Genomic DNA, 24,061 nt, shown 5'->3' with positions numbered 1-24,061 from the left:
ACTAAACAATAACAAGAGCTGGCATAGGAGACCAAGTTATATGCTACACTTCAGTTGGTCCTTGAGAAAATATCCTTTAAAAAATCCACTTTTTTGGCTCTTTGGTCCTTGAGAAAATATCCTTTAAAAATCCACGTTTTTGGCTCTTTGGTCCTTGGGAAATTACCTTTAAAAAATCCACGTTTTTGGCTCTTTGGTCCTTGAGAAAATATCCTTTAAAAATCCACGTTTTTGGCTCTTTGGTTCTTGAGAAAATATTCTTTAAAAAATCCACGTTTACTGGCTCTTTAAAATCCACGTCTATTGGCTCTTTGGTCCTTGAGAAAATATCTTTTAAAAAATCCACGTTTTTGGCTCTTTGGTCCTTGAGAAAATATTCTTTAAAAATCCACGTTTATTGGCTCTTTGGTCCTTGAGAAAATATTCTTTAAAAATCCACGTTTATTGGCTCTTTGGTCCTTGAGAAAATATTCTTTAAAAATCCACGTTTATAGGCTCTTTGGTCCTTGAGAAAATATTCTTTAAAAATCCACGTTTATTGGCTCTTTGGTCCTTCAAAAAATATTCTTTAAAAATCCACGTTTATTGGCTCTTTGGTCCTTGAAAAAATATTCTTTAAAAATCCACGTCTATTGGCTCTTTGGTCCTTGAAAAAATATTCCTTAAAAATCCACGTTTATTGGCTCTTTGATCCTTAAAAAAATATTCTTTTAAAAATCCACGTTTATTGGCTCTTTGGTCCTTGAAAAAATATGCTTTTAAAAATCCACGTTTATTGGCTCTGTGGTCCTTGAAAAAATATTCTTTAGAAATCCACGTTTAATGGTCCTTGAAAAAAATATTCTTTAAGAATCCCTGTTTAATGGTCCTTGAAAAAAATATTCTTTAAAATTCCACGTTTATTGGTTCTTTGGTCCTTGAAAAAATATTCTTTTAAAATCCACGTTTATTGGTCCTTTGGTCCTTGAAAAAAATATTCTTTAAAATTCCACGTTTATTGGTTCTTTGGTCCTTGAAAAAATATTCTTTTAAAATCCACGTTTATTGGTCCTTTGGTCCTTGAAAAAATATTCTTTTAAAAATCCACGTTTAATGGTCCATGGGCCCTTGAAAAAATATGCTTTAAAAATCCAAGTTTCTTGACTGTGCGGTCTTTGAAAAATATTTTTAAAAAAAATTTCCTACAAAAGAAGTTTTAAAAATCCAAATTTAGTGGCTTGTCAGTTAAGGATATATTTCCATTTTGCGTGGTGGTCCCCTTCCACAAGTCCATGTCGTATGTCAAACTAAATTTACCCCACATTGCTGGGACAATGACAACCGAGCGCTCCATTGAAATGGAATATGTTGCCCTGTTTTATTGCAATGAGCCATGACCGAAGAGGACAAGAGAAGAATTATGGATGCTGTTGTTTCTGTTGCTGCTGCTGCCACTGATGATGATATGCATAAATGGTTATGTTTGGTAAGCTGTGCTCTTTCTCTCTCTCTCTTTCTCTCTTCACATTCGCTGGCAGTCTGACGGACCGACAGACTGACTGGCTGACTTATATTCACTTCATGTGATGACTGCAAGCAATTTTGCAGTTGCAGGAAAAGGGATATCTGTTGTGTCGTTGTTGTAGTTGTACTACTGACAACAACGTCTATGGTTGACTGAATGACTTGTAAATGCTTGTATGGTTGAAAACAGAACAGAAATCCGAACCAACACAGACACACACACGTAGAACATTTGGAATGGACACAAACGTTGAGATAAATGTGACTTTTAGGTGGTAAATTAAATATTCAATTTAATTTAATAATATTTTTTAAGAGATATTGGCTTAGGGCTTTTCATAATCTTCTCGAGAATTCCAGAAATTAAAGGCTTCACAGGCCAGCATATGGCAAGGGAACATCAAGCAAAGATGTGCTTAAAGAGGGTAGAGCAGACAGTTTTTCAGCAAATAAAAATATATATCATAAAGGATATTTTTTCAAAGACCAACAGAGCAAACGTAGATTTTTTAAAGAATATTTTTTCAAGGACCAACAGACCAAACGTGGATTTTTTAAAGAATATTTTTTCAAGGACCAACAGACCAAACTTGGATTTTTTTAAGAATATTTTTTCAAGGACCAACAGACCAAACGTGGATTTTTTAAAGAATATTTTTTCAAGCACCAACAGAGCAAACGTAGATTTTTTAAAGAATATTTTTTCAAGGACCAACAGAGCAAACGTGGATTTTTTAAAGAATATTTTTTCAAGGATCAACAGAAAGTGGATTTTTTAAAGAATATTTTTTCAAGGACCAACAGACCAAACGTGGATTTTTTAAAGAATATTTTTTCAAGGACCAACAGACCAAACGTGGATTTTTTAAGTCGTCAACAGAAAGTGGATTTCTTAAAGAATATTTTTTCAAGGACCAACTGAACGTGGATTTTTTAAAGATTTTTTTTCTATCAGGACCAACAGAAAGTGGATTTTTTAAAGAAATTTTTTTCCATCAGGACCAACAGGACGTAGATTTTTTAAAGAATATTTTTTTAAGGATCAACACAAGCGTGGATTTTTCAAAGAATATTTGTTCAAGGACCAAAAGAAACGTGCGTTTTTTAAAGACTATTTTTTTAAGGACCAACAGAAACGTGCGTTTTTTAAAGACTATTTTTTTAAGGACCAACAGAAACGTGGATTTTGTAAAGACTATTTTTTCCATCACCAACAGAAACGTGGACTTTTTAAAGACTATTTTTCCCATCACCAACAGAAACGTGGACTTTTTAAAGACTATTTTTTTAAGGACCAACAGAAACGTGGATTTTGTAAAGACTATTTTTTCCATCACCAACAGAAACGTGGACTTTTTAAAGAATATTTTTTTGGACCAACAGAAACGTGGAATTTCTTATGAATATTTTTTAAGGACCAACTAAACCTGGAATTTCTTATGAATATTTTTTAAGGAAACATGGACTTTTTAGAGAATATTTCTTTCAAAGACCAAAAGATCGTTGTTTTTTTAAGACAATTTTTTATGGACCAACAGAAACGTGGATTTTTTAATGAATATTTTTTCAAGGACCAACAGAAACGGGGGTTTTGTAAAGAATTTATTTTCAAGGATCCACGGGATTGTGGATTTTTTAAAGAATATTTTTTCAAGGACCAACAGAAACGTGGATTTTTTAAAGAATATTTTTTCAAGGACCAACAAAATGCGGATTTATTAAAGAATATTTTTTCAAGGACCTGTCGAAATTGTTTCTGCATTTCTTTTTAAATTTTGCTTACAAATTTCCCACATTTCTCTTTAAAAGCGAACAAGGTGTTATCTTTAGTTCTGCCTCCATCTAACCTAGAAACCTCATGTCTGAAGCAAAAAAAAACTGAAATGAAAATTAGTTAATGTTTTCTTTTATTTTTCCATTTTTTCTTGTTCTAAGTCCATAAAGAATTCTTTTGTAGCAAGTGTGCGTGCTTAAGAACTCATGACCCTCTTTTTTCAAAGATGCAATGATGTTGGTTGTAGGCTCTTGTCATATCCTTTGAGAAGGAGAATAGAACGGTAAAAAAGGGAAAAACAAATGTGAGGAGACAAAAAAGTGAAAAGAAAATTATACAAAGCAGATTTGAAAAAAACGTAAGTCACGTCCGTGTGTGTGTGTTATGATTTGTTTCAATATTGACCAATTTTCAAAGCAAAGAGAGAAAGGGAATATTGGCTGTCAGAATTCTTTTGAAGGATACAAATAGATGAAATAATTTCAATAAAATTCATTGAAATCTCTTTTTAAATAAATGCAATTTTGGCTCTACTCATTGGGTGCGAAACTTAATTGAAATAGAGTACAACTTATAAAACATGGAAGCAAAGTCGACGATTTTGTAGGGAATTTATTTGAACAAATCGAATATTTTTTTAGGGACCAACAGCGCAAGGATTTTTTTAAATATTTTTTCAAGGACCCACAGTTCGTGGATTTTTAAAGGACCAAAATACCATTAAAAGTGGATTTTTTAAAATATGTTTTTTTGAGGGATCAATGGACCACTAAACATGGATTTTTTAAAGAATATTTTTTTAAGGACCAAAAGACGACTAAACGTGGATTTTTTAAAGAATTGTTTTCAAGGACCAAAAGACCACATAAACGTAGATTTTTTTAAATATATTTTTCTAGGACCAAAAGAACACTAAACTTGGATTTTTAAAGAATATATTTCAAGGACCAAAAGACCACATAAACGTGAATTTTTTTTTAATATATTTTTCAAAGACCAAAGGATAACTAAACGTGAAACGACTAACAGAAGCGTGGATTTTTCAAGGACCAAGAGAATTGATTTTTGCAGAAATATTTTTTCAAGGACCAAGAGAACGTGGATTTTTCCAAGAATACTTTTTCAAGGACCAACAGGACGTGGATTTTTCAAAAAAATATTTTTTCAAGGACCAACAGAACGTGGATTTTGCAAAGAATACTTTTTCAAGGACCAACAGAACGTGGATTTTGCAAAGAATACTTTTTCAAGGATCAACAGAACGTGGATTTTTCAACGAATATTTTTTCAAGGATCAACAGAACGTGGATTTTTCAAAGAATATTTTTCAAGAACCAACACAACGTGAAAGGACCAAAGGACCAACACAAAGAATATTTTTTCAAGGACCATCGGAAACGTGGATTTTTCAAAGAATATTTTTTCAAGGACCAATAGAACGAGGATTTTTCAAAGAATATTTTTTCAAGGACCAATAGAACGTGGATTTTTCAAAGAATATTTTTTCAAGGACCAATAGAACGTGGATTTTTCAAAGAATATTTTTTCAAGGACCATCGGAAACGTGGATTTTTCAAAGAATATTTTTTCAAAGACCATCGGAAACGTGGAGCTTTCAAAGAATATTTTTTGAAGGACCAACACGACGTGGATTTTTCAAAGAATATTTTTTGAAGGATCAACACGACGTGGATTTTTCAAAAAATATTTTTTGAAGGACCAACACGGCGTGGATTTTTCAAAGAATATTTTTTGAAGGACCAACACGACGTGGATTTTTCAAAGAATATTTTTTGAAGGACCAACACGACGTGGATTTTTCAAAGAATATTTTTTGAAGGATCAACACAACGTGGATTTTTCAAAGAATATTTTTTCAAGGACCAACACGACGTGGATTTTTCAAAGAATATTTTTTGAAGGATCAACACGACGTGGATTTTTCAAAAAATATTTTTTGAAGGACCAACACGGCGTGGATTTTTCAAAGAATATTTTTTGAAGGACCAACACGACGTGGATTTTTCAAAGAATATTTTTTGAAGGACCAACACGACGTGGATTTTTCAACTTATAAAACATGGAAGCAAAGTCGACGATTTTGTAGGGAATTTATTTGAACAAATCGAATATTTTTTTAGGGACCAACAGCGCAAGGATTTTTTTAAATATTTTTTCAAGGACCCACAGTTCGTGGATTTTTAAAGGACCAAAATACCATTAAAAGTGGATTTTTTAAAATATGTTTTTTTGAGGGATCAATGGACCACTAAACATGGATTTTTTAAAGAATATTTTTTTAAGGACCAAAAGACGACTAAACGTGGATTTTTTAAAGAATTGTTTTCAAGGACCAAAAGACCACATAAACGTAGATTTTTTTAAATATATTTTTCTAGGACCAAAAGAACACTAAACTTGGATTTTTAAAGAATATATTTCAAGGACCAAAAGACCACATAAACGTGAATTTTTTTTAATATATTTTTCAAAGACCAAAGGATAACTAAACGTGAAACGACTAACAGAAGCGTGGATTTTTCAAGGACCAAGAGAATTGATTTTTGCAGAAATATTTTTTCAAGGACCAAGAGAACGTGGATTTTTCCAAGAATACTTTTTCAAGGACCAACAGGACGTGGATTTTTCAAAAAAATATTTTTTCAAGGACCAACAGAACGTGGATTTTGCAAAGAATACTTTTTCAAGGACCAACAGAACGTGGATTTTGCAAAGAATACTTTTTCAAGGATCAACAGAACGTGGATTTTTCAACGAATATTTTTTCAAGGATCAACAGAACGTGGATTTTTCAAAGAATATTTTTCAAGAACCAACACAACGTGAAAGGACCAAAGGACCAACACAAAGAATATTTTTTCAAGGACCATCGGAAACGTGGATTTTTCAAAGAATATTTTTTCAAGGACCAATAGAACGAGGATTTTTCAAAGAATATTTTTTCAAGGACCAATAGAACGTGGATTTTTCAAAGAATATTTTTTCAAGGACCAATAGAACGTGGATTTTTCAAAGAATATTTTTTCAAGGACCATCGGAAACGTGGATTTTTCAAAGAATATTTTTTGAAGGATCAACACAACGTGGATTTTTCAAAGAATATTTTTTCAAGGACCAACACGACGTGGATTTTTCAAAGAATATTTTTTGAAGGATCAACACGACGTGGATTTTTCAAAAAATATTTTTTGAAGGACCAACACGGCGTGGATTTTTCAAAGAATATTTTTTGAAGGACCAACACGACGTGGATTTTTCAAAGAATATTTTTTGAAGGACCAACACGACGTGGATTTTTCAAAGAATATTTTTTGAAGGATCAACACAACGTGGATTTTTCAAAGAATATTTTTTCAAGGACCAACACGACGTGGATTTTTCAAAGAATATTTTTTGAAGGATCAACACGACGTGGATTTTTCAAAAAATATTTTTTGAAGGACCAACACGGCGTGGATTTTTCAAAGAATATTTTTTGAAGGACCAACACGACGTGGATTTTTCAAAGAATATTTTTTGAAGGACCAACACGACGTGGATTTTTCAAAGAATATTTTTTGAAGGACCAACACGACGTGGATTTTTCAAAGAATATTTTTTGAAGGACCATCGGAAACGTGGATTTTTCAAAGAATATTTTTTGAAGGACCATCGGAAACGTGGATTTTTCAAAGAATATTTTTTCAAGGACCAACACGACGTGGATTTTTCAAAGAATATTTTTTGAAGGATCAACACGACGTGGATTTTTCAAAAAATATTTTTTGAAGGACCAACACGGCGTGGATTTTTCAAAGAATATTTTTTGAAGGACCAACACGACGTGGATTTTTCAAAGAATATTTTTTGAAGGACCAACACGACGTGGATTTTTCAAAGAATATTTTTTGAAGGATCAACACAACGTGGATTTTTCAAAGAATATTTTTTCAAGGACCAACACGACGTGGATTTTTCAAAGAATATTTTTTGAAGGATCAACACGACGTGGATTTTTCAAAAAATATTTTTTGGAGGACCAACACGGCGTGGATTTTTCAAAGAATATTTTTTGAAGGACCAACACGACGTGGATTTTTCAAAGAATATTTTTTGAAGGACCAACACGACGTGGATTTTTCAAAGAATATTTTTTGAAGGATCAACACAACGTGGATTTTTCAAAAAATATTTTTTGAAGGACCAACACGACGTGGATTTTTCAAAGAATATTTTTTGAAGGGCCAACACGACGTGGATTTTTCAAAGAATATTTTTTGAAGGGCCAACACGACGTGGATTTTTCAAAGAATATTTTTTGAAGGACCAACACGATAAATATAGAAATAAAAATATAGAAATACCAATAATCGTGGATTTTTAATAATAATTGTTCATGGCTCCATGACCTTGATTTTATATAATATTTTTGAGGGACGAAAGGACTTGATTAGAGATTTAAATTGTTATTGCAAAACCAAAGGGATAATTCTACTGAATTTTTAAGGACCAAGTAAATATAGATTTTCCAAGACCATCTGATCCAACAATCGTACTTTTGTAAACCAAACGAGAATTGCTCTTTTAATAATTCTCCTAAAATAAGTTATTTAATTTTTCTTATTTTTCATTGTGACAACATCAAACTGTTTTTTATTTCCCTTCATTTCGGATTACGTTTTAAATCAATATTGGTTCAAGGTTATTGAAAATTGCTTTTGTTTGACTGTCTTCTTTAATGACGACACAATAACTGCAGTTTTTCTCTCGATTCGATAACAATTTCAATGTACACACATACTCACACAAACAAACGCGTCGCTCACTGCTTCACTGGTCTGGATTGATGGCAGATAATTTTTATTATAAGTACCAGCTTGACATTTATTTTAATATCCGATATGTTGACAATGATATTTTATTGCCATTGTCCCCGCACCGACAAACCTGCAAAAAAAAAAAAAAAAAGAAATGTAATCAATAATTGCCATATTAATGCTGGGTAGATGATATTCCCGTACATATGCATGTACGTATGTATTTACATACAAACGTAATGGATAATAAATTGATATTGGTTTTTATTTCTCAATTATTTCACAGAGAAGATGAAAATGAAAAAAAAAAAAAAAAATTTTTGGACGAAAAGTGAAATTTTATTGCCGGTTTGTGAAGGAAGGAGGATATTAAAGACATACAGACAACAAACAGATAAGGATTCCGTCACAATTTTATATCTGCTGGAGCTTTAACATTTATCGTTGATTCGTTTAGTACTAAACTCTCTTTAACACAAACGAAGCTAATAGTTTGCAGGTCCTTAAAACATATTCTTAAAAATCGAATATTCTCAAAAAAGTACTCTCCAAAAAATAATTTTTTATTGGTCTTTTGAAAAAAAATTGTAAAAAATCAACGGCGATTGGTCTTTTGATACTTAAACAAATATTTTTTTAAAAATTATCACAAATTTTGGTCTAAGGAAGGAGTTTTGCGGTTCCGAAGGAGTTCGCCAATATTATCCATCTCCTCTCTCATATAAGTCTGATATAAATATTATAACGTGCCATATTTGGACTATATAACTTAATAAGAGATATGTGATATTTTTTTAGAGAATGTTGAAATGTGCGTAAGTTGCCAAATATAGTGGATCGAAGTTATCTATCTAATTCTAATAAAAATATTGGGACTTGCCAAATGTAAAGAAAATCGAACATTTATTTAAATCAAAATTTTTATCTTTTTGTGGGAGGAGGAGGCATAGGTTGGTCTAAAAGATCATTACCAGGTTTAAATGGAATCGCTGAATTTTATGAGAGATATGATTATGTAAAATGTTTACCCGGCATATTCCATCTTCACACCAGATCTTGTGTTTGTAGAAATATTAAGATGTGTGAAGTTTGAAAATAATCGGACGCATTTTAATGGCGTTTTGTAATTAAAAATTAGATCAATCCGTGTGGGAGATACCAGAAGAGGTAAATCGATATATCTTATCTTCACACCAGATCTTCTGTTATTAAAAATAATGGAGTGTCTTAAATTTGAAGAGCATCGGACGCTTATTTCGGATTTTATGCTCGTTTTGGTTATTCAAAATTTTGATCTTTTGTGAGGGCGTACCAGAAGGAATGATCCGATCTCTTCCATCTTTATAGTAGGTTTTGTGTTAATAGAAATATTGCGATGTGCCAAGTCTGAATGGAGTCGGATGTTAATTTCGCGTTTTATGAGCTTAAAGGATATTCAAAATTGTGACCTTTTGTGAGAGAGGTACCAGAAGGAGCAAGCCGATATATTCTATCTTCATAGCAAACCTTCGGTTAAAAAAAATATTGTGATGTGTGTAATTTGAAAACAATCGGATACTTACCTTACATTTTATAATAATTCAAAATGTTGACCCTTTATGCGGGAGGTACTTGATGGAGTGGATCGATTTGCAAAGTTGGAGCAAAATCGGATTATCCTTTCAGTATTTTTTTATGTATATCTTTTGTGGCCAAGTATCAGAAGGGGTAGACCGATATTGTTCATCGCCAAATTTGATCTAAGTTTGACAATAATATTACGATGTATTAAGTTTGGACCAAATCGGAAACTCTCTTCGAAAAATCTTGCCGTGAGAACTAGCCAGACAGACAGATGGACGAATATCGTTGGATCGACTCCAAATGTTCTGCAACGGATTTGCTCCAAAGAGACGTCTAAAACCCTTATTTCCACTAGGCACGTTATGGTCGCAGCAAATGATATATATTAAGCGGCCCTTGGTCCTAGAAAAATATTCTTAACCAATCCATATTGTTTGGTTTCTTGGTCGTTAATTAACAAATCCGCGTTTTAAGAAGATACTGTTCAAAAAAAAAAAAAAAAAAAAAAAAAGTTAAAAAGCTGTATGTTTCTCCGGGCCGATCCTGGAATACTTTCCACCATTTGGAACGATTTTGGCAATTTAAAAAAAAAAATAAAATCCGTTAAAATTTAAAAAAAAACAAATCTTAAAAATAGCAAATGTAGCCGTTAGCCGAATGTAGGGTCTATACGACGACGTAGACCTAGGCAACTTTTGTCATAAGCCATTACAATATTCAAATGAGAAATTTGAATAAAAAAAATTTGGTGAATAAAGTAGCTAAAATCATCAAAATACAGAATATCAGGAGGTACCGTTATATGGGGGCTATACGAAGACGTGGACCTGCACAGACAATCTCCTATCATAGGCTGTAGCATCCATTACGAACATCAAATATTAAATTTGAAACGATTCCGGTGTATAATGTCCCTAAAATCAACAAAGTACCGAATATCGGAAAGTACCGTTTTATGGAGGCTATACGAAGACGTGGACCTGCACAGACAATAGTCCGTCATAGGCTGTACTACCCACTACGAACTTCAAATACCAAATTTGACACATTTCCGGTAAATAGTATCGCTTAAATCACCAAAATACTGAAAAAAAAGGAAGTACTATTATGTGGGGGCTGTACTAAAATGTGACATGACATGACATTTTCAATACCAAAAGTCCTGCAGATACACATTGGAGTAAAATGTTATCAACTTACTTCATTTCGTTCGGAAGCTCGACTGATTTCCACAGACGGACAGGGGGACAGACGGACGGACATGCAAATCGACATAGAATTTTAAGCTGACCACGAATATATATATTGACCTTTTTTTCTTGAAAAACACCCCTAGAATAATCTGAAAAGGTCTTCGAAAAAATATTCTATAAAAACTCCATGTTCCTTGGTCTGTTATGCCTTGATGTTCCAAAACACCAAGTTTGTAAATCGGTTTCCTTTATAAAATATTTGTCAACAATTCACGCAGGTCCTTGAAAATAAGCCATTGAAAAACTGAAAACCAGGATAAAATTGTCCTGGAAAAAGTACTCTTAAAAAACAGGGTTTATTGATCGGTTTGTCCTTGAAAGAATATGTTTTAAAAAATCGACAATTACCCTGGGATACATTTTCTTAAAAAAAACGCTGTTTCGGGTCCTTCAAAATCAATTAAAAAAAAAAATTATGCAAGTCCTTGAAAAAATATTCTTAAGAATTTCACCTAAAATTTACACCCAAAATACTCTTTAAACTTGCCCTTGAAAAAGTAACATTAAGTGGACGTTTAACAAGTAATATAACCCCTAGCCTGAAGTTATGATTATTTAAACTGTTTACCCGTCATGGGGGAGGTTCCGAAGCAGTTGGACAATGCTGACCAATTTGTATCTGAACTAGCACTGATACAAATATTAGTATTCGCAAAATCGGATTATCCTTTCTCTTTCTGTGCGGTTAATTATTTTCTTTAGAAATTTCAACCTTTTGTGGAACCTCCGAAGGAGTGGGCTGATTTTGCTCATCTCCGAACTTGATCTGAGTTTGACAATAATATTACGATGTACCAAGTTTGGACCAATTCGGAAACGAGAGTTATTGTGAGCACCAACCAGACAGACGGACGGGCATCGCTAGATCGACTCCTGAAACGAACTTGGTCCAAAGAGAACACCGTTATTTCGACGAGGCACGTTTTGGCTGTATCAAAGAGGTTACAAAAAATCTTTTTAAGAAATCCAAGTTTAATGTTTATGTGGTCCTTGAAAAAATATTTTTGAAAATCCAGTTTTAATAGTCACTTGCCCCTTCACAGACAATTCTTCAACCAATTCGAGTTCGATTCTAATAATTTTGTTATTGTTAACAACAATAATCCAAAATCTTTGTTTTTTCTTTTTCAACCAACTGTGACCTTTGCCATCTCACTCAAGGTCAAATAAATCTAATTAGAAAAATTTATGTTATACAAATATTTGACAAAGATCTCACCTAGTCATACAGAAACAAATTTTGCATTCATCTTTTCAGCCATAAATAGTCTATTCATGAATTCATTTAATGACTTTTTCCGAAGAAAATGAAGAACTCATTACCGTACGTTACTTAATGAGGTCGCAGAGCATGAAAAGAATTTTCATTTTTGGTATTTGTTTTTGTAATTATTTGGTCTAATGTATGAATGTACGAAATGAGATAGGACATGAATAGAAACAGATACAAGATGGCATAAATTGCTGAAGTACTTAAAAAAGAGTGAACGGAATATTCTTGGGAATTTCGGGGGAGAAATGTGGGCTTTCGTAAAAATTTCAATTTTCGAAATAAAACAAGTATGTAAAGGCTATGGTCGTGCGGGGCCGATATACCATACAACACTTTTACAGCTAGATATAATCAAATGATCATTCAAAATTCTGGACTTCTTCCCTGTCCTTAACTCTCTTCCCGTGCAAAATTCAGTGTCGATTGGTTTCAATTGTGTGATCAGGAAAATTTTTCTGGTTTTGGTTCATTTGAACCCCTAAATATTTTGCGAGCATCTCTAAATGAAAGAGTCCCCTCTGTATCTCCAAATTTAGTCTCATCCATATCTATGAGAAATATTTAAATATAGCAATTTGTATAGAATCGCCGACTTCTTTCGCAAGTTATGACAGATATTAGCATTGGAAGTTGTGACCCTTTGTGGGTGAGGTACTCCAATGGGTTGGTAGATATCTATCGTCTTCACAATAGATTTTGGGTTGGCAAATTATATAGATTATGAACCCTTTGTGGGGGAGGTACCAGAAGAAATGGTCCGATCTCTTCCAACTTTATAACAGATCTTGTGCTAATGGAAATATTGAAATGTACCAGGTCTAAATGGGATCGGATGTTAATTTCGCGTTTTATGAGCTTCATCGATATTCAAAATTTTGACCCGTTGTGGGGGATGTACCATAAGTAGTGAACCGATACATTCCATCTTCACAGCAGATCTTATGTTAGTAGAAATAATGGGATGTGTAAAATATGAAGAGAGCCGGATGCTTATTTCAGATTTTATGATCGTTTTGGTAATTAAAAATGTTGACCCTTTGTGGAGAAGGTACCAGATGAAATAGTTCGATCTCTACCATCTTTATAATAGATCTTGTGTTGATGGAAATATTGAGGAGTGCCAAGAATGGAATGGGATGTTGATTTTGTGTTTTATGAGCTTCACGTATATTCAAAATTTTGACCCCTTGTCATAGGGTCTCGGAAGGAGTGGACCAATATATCCCATATTTACAGCAGACCTTGAGTTAATAAAATTATTGTGATGTGTGTAATTTCAAGACAATCGGAATCTTACATCACATTTTCTAAGAGCTATAAATCTTCAAAATATTGACACTTTGTGGGGAAGGAAGTTGATAGAGTGGACCGATATTGTCCATTTTTTTCACACATGACCTAGCACTGATTCAAAAATTGGACTTTGCAAAGTTGAAGGAAAATCGGATTATCTTTACTCTTTCCGTGCAGTAAATTATTTTCTTAGAAAATGTTGACATTTTGTGGGTGAGGTACCAGAAGAAGTGGACCGATATTGCCCATCTCCGAAGTCAATCTACGTTTGACAATAATACTACGATGTACCAAGTTTGGATCATATCGGATACTCTCTTCGAGAGTTAGCGTACACTTCAACCAGAAAACAGACGGACGAACGTCTGACTTCACCTCCACCTGTTCACGCCTGACCTATCAATATTAGAATTTTTAAGTTCAAGCAAAATTGGTTTATCCTTTCTCTTTCTGTGCAGTGAAATATTTTTTTTTTGGAAAATTTCGCCATATTGTGGGGGAGGTACCAAAAGGAGTGAACCGCCATTGCCCATATCCGAACTCGATATAAGTTTTATAATAATCTTACGATGTACCAAGTTTGGACCAAATCGGATACTCCCATCGAGATCGTGAGCTCCAGCCAGACAGATAGACAGACGGGCGGACATCGCTAGATCGACTCCAAATGTCCTGAACCGGATTTGGTCCAAAGATACCTAGGGTCTAAAATAGTTATTTCGATGAGGCACATTTCGGTCGTATCAAATGATGTATACCCTCTGTAGCCATATGGCTGAGGGTATGAGAAATCGACATTAATTCGTCGTTAAGCTCGAAGAAAGAAAAAAATAATACTACAATATTTATTCTTTCAATATTCACCTTGAATATTAATTTATCTGAAATTGTCCCTATTTTTTTTCCTTCTTTTAACTTGAATATATGTTTGTGAAATCGCCCAAAGGAAAACTACACAAACGCTGCTTACAAAATATGCAAAAATCAAATAGAATATGTCTATGGATATGTATTCGCATTTATATTTGAATGACATGATACTCTCATCCGCAAATCACCTTCAATGCACAGAGGTGTATGTGTCCATGTACAATCTTCTAAGGTAAATGTGAGTGTGTGAACTTTACTTATATAAAACGCTGTTTGGATTTAGGCTCCGAGTTTTGTCATGAATTTTCTAAGAATGGTTGTGAAGAGGTTTTCAAGGATAGACTGTTTGTTTTTGATGTGAAGTATCCTCGAATATCATTGGCATTTCAATATTTTGTCCTTGGACAGGAAATTACATCGGATAATTGTGAAATTAATTAAAAGAATAAATATTGGTGGTTATTGAGTTTTCTACAAAATTTCCAAAAAAATTAAGGTTTTGCGGTACATAAATCCAAACTTATTGTTTATTGTGGACTTGTGTGGCATTTTTTGATGCAGATCAGAAGATATAGTGAGCCCCAAACCAATATTTCTACCGAAAATATACGAAGTACCATGTGTACCTTCAGAAAATGTATATTTCGTTACCCCTTAGGTTTACTCCTTTTGGGACATATTTGATTTCCAAGTTGCTCTACAGGTCGAAATTATAGAACAACCGAAGCGTGGAATTAGAGCTTAGGGCTGGGCAGAAGCCTTCCAATTTTGATGGCCATCAGGTACTATTTAGCGGTTGAAATGGACCATAACATTTGTGTTAAATAAAAGTCAAAATTTCCATTAAACCGCGAATATTTTTAATTCCGGCGAAATCAGCCGGACGAAAATGTCAATATATATAGCGAAATATATATAATGTAGGCTCAGAAGGGCTAGGCCTATTGCTTCTAAAGATGTCCGCAATATATTTAGGGGTTGTATTGGACAAACAACTAAAAATGTTCTTATTCTGCACCGATATAAAGGTAACAAAAACTACTAAAATTTTCATTCTACCGAAGCGCTAAAAGTAACCTACAGGCGAAATCCAAAGTACACAAAAGGCGAACTTCTGGCTTTTTATACCCACTGCCATATGGCTAGAGAAGGTATATATCATTTGGTACGGTCTAAACGTGCCTAGTCGAAATAACGACCGTCCGTCTGTCTGTCTGGCTGGCTGGAGTGCACGATAACTCTGGAAGACGCACGATAACTCTCTATTTGGTCCAAACTTGGTACCTCATAATATTATTATCAAACTTAGAACGAGTTCGGAAAAGGGCAACATCGGTGCACTCCTTCAGGTACCTGCCCAACAAAAGGTCGACATTTTCAAAAGAAAAGAAACTGCACAGAAAGAGAAAGGATAATCCGTTTTTACTCCAACTTTGCGAATCCTAATATTTCCATCAGTGCTATATCAGGTGCGAAAATGAACAATATCGGTCCACTCCATGAAGTACCTCCCCGAAAAGGGTAAAATTTTTCAATAATTATAACTCTTATAAAATGTGATGTAAGGACCCGATTTTCTTCAAATTACACACATCACAATATTTTAATCAACCCAAGGATTGGTGTGAATTTGGAATATATCGATCCGCTCCTTCTGGTACCTCCCCCACATAGTGTCAAAATTTTGAATATTTAGAGCTCTTGTAAAATGTGATGTAAAAGTCCGATTATCTTCAAAATTTCACACATACCATTATTTCTACTAACCCAAGAAGTTCTATGAAGATGAGATATATCGGTCCACTTCTCCTGGCAGCCCCCCCACAAAAGGGTCAAAGTTTTGAATAATCAAAAGGATTATAAAATTCGAAAAAAGCATCCAGTTCTTTTAATATTTCACACATCCCATTATTTATACTAACATGAGATCTGCTGCGAAGAAGGAATATATCGGTCTACTCATTCAGGTAGGTACCCCACAAAGGGGTCAAAGTTTTGAATATCCATTCAGCCCACAAAGCGTGAATTCGTTTTCATACAAACTGTGCACATCTTTCCATCAACGCAAGATCTTTTATAAAGATGGTAGGAATCGGACCATTCCTACTGGCACCTCCCCCACAAAGAGTTAACGTTTTGAATAGCCAAAACGATTATAAAATCCGAAATAAGCATCCAGTTCTTTTAATATTTCACACATCCCATTGTTTCTAATAACATAAGATCTGTTGTGAAAATAGAATGTATCGGTCCACTACTTCTGGTACCTCCCTCACAACGGGTCAAAATTTTGAATATTAATATTAAAGCTCATAAAACGCGAAACTCGATTTCATTCAGACGTGGCACATTTCAGTATTTCCATCAACACAAGGTCTGTCATAAAGATTGTAGAGATCGGACCATTTCTTTTGTTATCTCCCCAACAAAGGGTCGAAGTTTTGAATAAACAAAACAATAATAAAACCCGGAATAAGTATCTCTTCAAATTGCTGCTGTGAAATGGGATATATCCTTCCTTCTGGTACCTCACCCACAAATCGGTCAACGTTTTGAATATTCACGAACCTCAAAAAACACGAAGTTAATCTCCGATTTCATTCACACTTGGCACCTCTCAATATTTCCATCAACACAAGATCTGTCATAAAGATGGTAGACAACGGACTTCCTGGTACTTCCCCAACATAGGACTGGTACTTCCCCAACATAGGATTCAAGATTTTAAATAGCAAATCGCTCAAACACAGCGAAACAATCATCCAAATCTTTTCAAATTTCATACATACAAACATGTTTGCTCATACAAGACCTGTGTGAATAATTTGCCCATTCCTTCGATCCCATTCTATAGAGGGTCAAAAATTTGAATTATCATAAGTCAAAATATATTTAAATAATCGAACATTAGCTGAGGGTATGCATCTGCCGACAAAACCGACAGATACTTTTTAACTTGTTTTTTTATGTTTTGAATTTGTTCTCTTGTTTAACAGTTCTCTAACTTATTTTTTGAGTTACCGACAAAAATCGTTAACATTAAAATGCTTATAATTTCGATATTTTCGAAATTTTTCGAAAAGATGGCGACCAAAGTAAAGAGATTTGCTAAGCCCTACCCAGTGACGTCATCTTTAATTTATATTCTTTATTCATAATTGTGAATTTTTATTTTGTCGATATTTGTCGTTAACTTAAAAATGTGTTAGAGAGTCGCATTACTGATGCCATCAATTATATTAAAGACCACAGAGCGTATGATAAATATTGTGAATAACTATGCGAAACACGTATACGCCACACATCCATACACATGTTAGGCAAGATTTGAAGAGACAGTTCTACAAAAAAAAAAAAATAAATAAAATAAATTAAATAAAATGTTCTTAAAATATAAAATATATTTTAAATATTATTTTATTTTTTTATTTCAAGACACACGACCATTGCAATGTTTCCAACGTTGGGCAACAAGTCCAATGTCCACTAAATAATTCACTGAACTTCCACATTAATGTGTACTACTCTCATCTTAAGTTATCTGCAGTCAAATCAAGCATCTACATCTTTTATGTAAAACAACTAAAAAACTATAGAAAAATCCACAACTTTTACTCAACACAAATTGAATGGGCCATAGACATAGAATTTGTTTTTTTTTTTTCTTCATTCAAATGATTTTTACCATTTCCATTCCGTTGCTGGATGATTTTTCCCTGAGTTCACTTCAAATGTTTGCTGAAGTGGTTTTCAAGATGAATGAATTTGAATTTGATGTGATGCCATGCCATGCGATGTGCACTTGAATGTCATTGAAAATCGAACATTTTGCCCTTGGAAGTGCAAAATAGAAATGAGAAGTGGAAAGGAGGAAAATAACATTTGTGTTGGACAGATCAGGTGAAGATGATTGTGAAATGATGTAATTTAAATTGAAAATTATATTTCGGGTAGAATTTAATTTTAACTTAAGAATATGTAAAATTAAGAAAAAATCTAAAACTGATGAAAAACATTAAATATATTTGGCCAGGAAATACTTACCAATGTTCATGGATTTTTTAAAAGATATTTTCAAGGGCCAACATGGAACATGGATTTTTTAAAAGATGTTTTCAAGGGCCAACATTTTTCAAGGACCAACAGAATGTGGATTTTTTTAAGGATACTATTTTAAGGACAAACAGAGCGGGGATTTTTTAAATAATATTTTTTCCAAGGATGAACAGAATAGGGATTTTTTAAATAATATTTTTTAAGGATTAACAGAGACACGGATTTTAAAGAATATTTATCAATAATAAACAGAAACGTTTTAAAGAATATTTTTTCAAGGACCAGCAGAACGTGGATTTTTTAATAAATATTTTTTTCAAGGACTAACAGAACGTGGATTTTTTAATAAATATTTTTTTCAAGGACTAACAGAACGTGGATTTTTTAAAGGATATTTTTTTTTCAAGGACCAGAAGAAACGTGGATTTTTTAAAGAATATTTTTTCAAGGACCAACAGAACGTGGATTTTTTAAAGAAAATTTTTTTCAAAGACCAACAGACCAAACGTGGCTTTTTAAAGAATTTTTTTTTTAAAGACCAACAGACCAAACGTGGATTTTTTAAAAACGTGGATTTTTTAAAGAATATTTTTTCAAAGACCAACAGACCAAACGTGGATTTTTTAAAAACGTGGATTTTTTAAAGAATATTTTTTCAAAGACCAACAGACCAAACGTGGATTTTTTAAAAACGTGGATTTTTTAAAGAATATTTTTTCAAAGACCAACAGACCAAATGTGGATTTTTTAAAAACGTGGATTTTTTAAAGAATATTTTTTCAAAGACCAACAGACCAAACGTGGATTTTTTAAAGAATATTTTTTCAAAGACCAACAGACCAAACGTGGATTTTTTAAAGAATATTTTTTCAAAGACCAACAGACCAAACGTGGATTTTTTAAAGAATATTTTTTCAAACACCAACAGACCAAACGTGAATTTTTTAAAAACGTGGATTTTTTAAAGAATATTTTTTCAAAGACCAACAGACCAAATGTGGATTTTTTAAAGAATATTTTTTCAAAGACCAACAGACCAAACGTGGATTTTTTAAAGAATATTTTTTCAAAGACAAACAGACCAAACGTGGCTTTTTAAAGAATATTTTTTCAAAGACCAACAGACCAAACGTGGATTTTTTAAAGAATATTTTTTCAAAGGCCAACAGACCAAACGTGGATTTTTTAAAGAATATTTTTTCAAAGACAGACCAAACGTGGATTTTTTAAAGAATATTTTTTCAAAGACCAACAGACCAAACGTGGATTTTTTAAAGAATATTTTTTCAAAGACCAACAGACCAAACGTGGATTTTTTAAAGAATATTTTTTCAAAGACCAACAGACCAAACGTGGATTTTTTAAAGAATATTTTTTCAAAGACCAACAGACCAAACCTGGATTTTTTAAAGAATATTTTTTCAAAGACCAACAGACCAAACGTGGATTTTTTAAAGAATATTTTTTCAAAGACCAACAGACCAAACGTGGATTTTTTAAAGAATATTTTTTCAAAGACCAACAGACCAAACCTGGATTTTTTAAAGAATATTTTTTCAAAGACCAACAGAACGTGGATTTTTTAAAGAATATTTTTTCAAGGACCAACAGAACGTGGATTTTTTAAAGAATTTTTTTTCAAGGACCAACAGAACGTGGATTTTTTAAAGAATATTTTTTCAAGGACCAACAGAACGTGGATTTTTTAAAGAATATTTTTTCCAGGAAGAAAAGACGTGGATTTTGTAAAGAATATTTTTTCAAGGACCAACAGAACGTGGATTTTTTAAAGAATATTTTTTCAAGGACCAACAGAACGTGGATTTTTTAAAGAATATTTTTTCAAGGACCAACAGAACGTGGATTTTTTAAAGAATATTTTTTCAAGGACCAACAGAACGTGGATTTTTTAAAGAATATTTTTTCAAGGACCAACAGAACGTGGATTTTTTAAAGAATATTTTTTCAAGGACCAACAGAACGTGGATTTTTTAAAGAATATTTTTTCAAGGACCAACAGAACGTGGATTTTTTAATAAATATTTTTTTCAAGGACTAACAGAACGTGGATTTTTTAATAAATATTTTTTTCAAGGACTAACAGAACGTGGATTTTTTAAAGGATATTTTTTTTTTCAAGGACCAACAGAACGTGGATTTTTTAAAGAATATTTTTTCAAGGACCAACAGAACGTGGATTTTTTAAAGAATATTTTTTCAAGGACCAACAGAACGTGGATTTTTTAAAGAATATTTTTTCAAGGACCAACAGAACGTGGATTTTTTAATAAATATTTTTTTCAAGGACTAACAGAACGTGGATTTTTTAATAAATATTTTTTTCAAGGACTAACAGAACGTGGATTTTTTAAAGGATATTTTTTTTTTCAAGGACCAGAAGAAACGTGGATTTTTTAAAGAATATTTTTTCAAGGACCAACAGAACGTGGATTTTTTAAAGAAAATTTTTTCAAAGACCAACAGATCAAACGTGTCTTTTTAAAGAATTTTTTTTTTAAAGACCAACAGACCAAACGTGGATTTTTTAAAAACGTGGATTTTTTAAAGAATATTTTTTCAAAGACCAACAGACCAAACGTGGATTTTTTAAAAACGTGGATTTTTTAAAGAATATTTTTTCAAAGACCAACAGACCAAACGTGGATTTTTTAAAAACGTGGATTTTTTAAAGAATATTTTTTCAAAGACCAACAGACCAAATGTGCATTTTTTAAAAACGTGGATTTTTTAAAGAATATTTTTTCAAAGACGAACAGACCAAATGTGGATTTTTTAAAAACGTGGATTTTTTAAAGAATATTTTTTCAAAGACCAACAGACCAAATGTGGATTTTTTAAAAACGTGGATTTTTAAAGAATATTTTTTCAAAGACCAACAGACCAAACGTGGATTTTTTAAAGAATATTTTTTCAAAGACCAACAGACCAAACGTGGATTTTTTAAAGAATATTTTTTCAAAGACCAACAGACCAAACGTGGATTTTTTAAAAACGTGGATTTTTTAAAGAATATTTTTTCAAAGACCAACAGACCAAATGTGGATTTTTTAAAGAATATTTTTTCAAAGACCAACAGACCAAACGTGGATTTTTTAAAGAATATTTTTTCAAAGACAAACAGACCAAACGTGGCTTTTTAAAGAATATTTTTTCAAAGACCAACAGACCAAACGTGGATTTTTTAAAGAATATTTTTTCAAAGGCCAACAGACCAACGTGGATTTTTTAAAGAATATTTTTTCAAAGACAGACCAAACGTGGATTTTTTAAAGAATATTTTTTCAAAGACCAACAGACCAAACGTGGATTTTTTAAAGAATATTTTTTCAAAGACCAACAGACCAAACGTGGATTTTTTAAAGAATATTTTTTCAAAGACCAACAGACCAAACGTGGATTTTTTAAAGAATATTTTTTCAAAGACCAACAGACCAAACGTGGATTTTTTAAAGAATATTTTTTCAAAGACCAACAGAACGTGGATTTTTTAAAGAATATTTTTTCAAGGACCAACAGAACGTGGATTTTTTAAAGAATATTTTTTCAAGGACCAACAGAACGTGGATTTTTTAAAGAATATTTTTTCAAGGACCAACAGAACGTGGATTTTTTAAAGAATATTTTTTCAAGGACCAACAGAACGTGGATTTTTTTAAAGAATATTTTTTCAAGGACCAACAGAACGTGGATTTTTTAAAGAATATTTTTTCAAGGACCAACAGAACGTGGATTTTTAAAGAATATTTTTTCAAGGACCAACAGAACGTGGATTTTTTAAAGAATATTTTTCAAGGACCAACAGAACGTGGATTTTTTAAAGAATATTTTTTCAAGGACCAACAGAACGTGGATTTTTTAAAGAATATTTTTTCAAGGACCAACAGAACGTGGATTTTTTAAAGAATATTTTTTCAAGGACCAACAGAACGTGGATTTTTTAAAGAATATTTTTTCAAGGACCAACAGAACGTGGATTTTTTAAAGAATATTTTTTCAAGGACCAACAGAACGTGGATTTTTTAAAGAATATTTTTTCAAGGACCAACAGAACGTGGATTTTTTAAAGAATATTTTTTCAAGGACCAACAGAACGTGGATTTTTTAAAGAATATTTTTTCAAGGACCAACAGAACGTGGATTTTTTAAAGAATATTTTTTCAAGGACCAACAGAACGTGGATTTTTTAAAGAATATTTTTTCAAGGACCAACAGAACGTGGATTTTTTAAAGAATATTTTTTCAAGGAAGAAAAGACGTGGATTTTGTAAAGAATATTTTTTCAAGGACCAACAGAACGTGGATTTTTTAAAGAATATTTTTTCAAGGAAGAAAAGACGTGGATTTTGTAAAGAATATTTTTTCAAGGACCAACAGAACGTGGATTTTTTAAAGAATATTTTTTCAAGGACCAACAGAACGTGGATTTTTAAAGAATATTTTTTCAAGGACCAACAGAACGTGGATTTTTTAAAGAATATTTTTTCAAGGACCAACAGAACGTGGATTTTTAAGATTTTTTCCAGGATCACAAAGTCAATGTTCGTGGATTCTTAAAGAACATTTTTCAAGGACCAACAGAAAGTGGATTTTTTAAAGAATATTTTTTCAAGGACCAACAGAAAGTGGATTTTTTAAAGAATATTTTTTAAGGACCAACAGAAAGTGGATTTTTAAAAGAATATTTTTTCAAGGATCAACAGAACGTGTTTTTTTTAAAGAATATTTTTTCAAGGATCAACAGAACGTGGATACTTTAAAGAATATTTTTTTAAGGACGGATGTTCGTGAATTTTTTTAAAGAATACTTTTTTAAGGACGGATGCTCGTGCTTTTTTTTAAACAATATTTTTTCAACGACCAACAGAACGTGGATTTTTTAAATTTTTTAAAGAATATTTTTCAGGGACCAACAGATCAATGCTCGTGGATTTTTTAAAAAAACAGTTTTTGATGACCAAGAGTCCAATGTATGTAATTTTTGTAAGGATATTTTGCAAGGACCAACAGACCAATGCTCGTGGATTTTTTAAAGAACATTTTTCGAGGACCAATAGACCAATGTATATAGTTTTTGTAAGGATATTTTTCAAGGACTAACAGACCAATGCTCTTCGATTTTATAAAGAACATTTTTCGAGGACCAAGAGACAAATGAATGTAGTTTTTGTAAGGATATTTTTCAAGGACCAACAGACCAATGCTTTTAAGGAACATTTTTCGAGGACCAAGAGGCAAATGTTTGTAGTTTTTGTTAGGATATTTTTCAAGGAAACGGAGATCATCGATTATGGATTTTTAAATTTTTTCAAGTACCCACAGACTAAAAGAACGGTAATAGTTATATTTAAAAAAAAAAAATAATAATAAAAAAAATCCAAAGATCGGATTGATAGAGGCTAACAGCACAATAAGAGGTTATTTTTAAGGATATTTTTTCAAGGACCAACAGACAAATATACTTGGATTTTTCAAAGATTTTTTAAGAAGCAGCGGACCAATAAACTTGGATTTATAAACAGAGTTTTTTAAGGACCAACTGATGATTTAACGTGGACTTTTAATTTTCCAAAGACATAAAACGTGGACTTTTCAAGAATAATTTGTCAAGGACCAAAAATGTGATTTTTTTAAGTCTTAA

This window comes from Musca domestica, unplaced genomic scaffold (assembly GCF_030504385.1).
Source record: "Musca domestica strain aabys unplaced genomic scaffold, Musca_domestica.polishedcontigs.V.1.1 26, whole genome shotgun sequence".
NCBI classification, from domain to species: Eukaryota; Metazoa; Arthropoda; class Insecta; order Diptera; family Muscidae; genus Musca; species Musca domestica.
Note: the sequence above shows the minus strand (reverse complement) of the source record.